The sequence below is a fragment of the Papio anubis genome, chromosome 5 (genome assembly GCF_008728515.1).
Source record: "Papio anubis isolate 15944 chromosome 5, Panubis1.0, whole genome shotgun sequence".
NCBI classification, from domain to species: Eukaryota; Metazoa; Chordata; class Mammalia; order Primates; family Cercopithecidae; genus Papio; species Papio anubis.
This window is the reverse complement of record NC_044980.1, coordinates 130,754,464-130,755,471: the sequence shown is the minus strand read 5'-3', so window position 1 is coordinate 130,755,471 and position 1,008 is coordinate 130,754,464. Positions and strand designations below refer to the sequence as shown.

At 47.4% G+C, this 1,008-nt stretch overlaps 1 non-coding gene across 1 annotated transcript; it reads left to right on the top strand.

Moving 5' to 3' along the window:
- Positions 1-630: 630 nt before the first annotated feature.
- On the top strand, positions 631-733 carry LOC116275108. Its single transcript, XR_004184069.1, has one exon. It is a non-coding gene; the product is annotated as a U6 spliceosomal RNA (small nuclear RNA).
- Positions 734-1,008: the final 275 nt, after the last annotated feature.

Genomic DNA, 1,008 nt, shown 5'->3' with positions numbered 1-1,008 from the left:
CTCCGGCCTCAGCCTCCCGAGTAGCTGGGACTACAGGCGCCCGCCACCTCGCCCGGCTAATTTTTTGTATTTCTTAATAGAGACGGGGTTTCACCGTGTTAGCCAGGATGGTCTCGATCTCCTGACCTCGTGATCCGCCCGTCTCGGCCTCCCAAAGTGCTGGGATTACAGGCTTGAGCCACTGCGCCCGGCCGATGGAAAACTTCTTAATCTTTTCTCAGATAATTTACATTTAATAAAAGTATAGCCTTTGTTTGATTTAAGCTGCAGGAATGAAACTCTGATGATGGAATCATTGGCTTGAGTCAGTAGGAAGAAGAGGGGTTTGGTGTAGAAGGGCAGTCAGGGCCATCCCTGAAATCACCTCTTTTTAGGAGCTGTCCACCTCAGAGGCCAGCTCTGACCTTCCATGTGATGTGAGGGATACTGCTTCACTCTCTGGATATCGTTTTCAGCATATTCAGAAACGGAAGCAGGAGTTCTTGGTTTTCCAGAACTGAGGACATTCCCTCTTAACTCCTAAGTGATTATCACCCTGCCTTCCCCTGCAAACTCAGCTTTCCCGGAGAAAACAAGAGAGAGAGGATGCAGGGAAATGGGCAGTAGGCACACTTAATAATCCTGTAAGGAGTGCTTGTTGTGACAGTGCATATACTAAAACTGAAATGATATAGAGATTAGCATAACCCTGGATAAGGATGATGTGCAAATTTATGAAGCTTCTTAAGTGTAAATTTTGAAAGTCATGGGAAACAGACAAAGGTTCTTCCCAAACCTGGGACCATGCAACTCCCTGGAGACATTTAAAAGAGCACTGAACAACCAGAGCCAACAGGCAGAGTGACCAGCTCATCCTGTTTTCCCCTGGACAAAGTCCTGTGTTCCAGGCAAACTGGGATGGCTGTCACCCCATCAGGAGGCTGGTCTTTAGCTCTGCATCTGCCATTGACTCCCTTCCCTTCATAGCCTGAGTTTCCTCCTCAATTGTAAAGTAGTATACCTGGACAA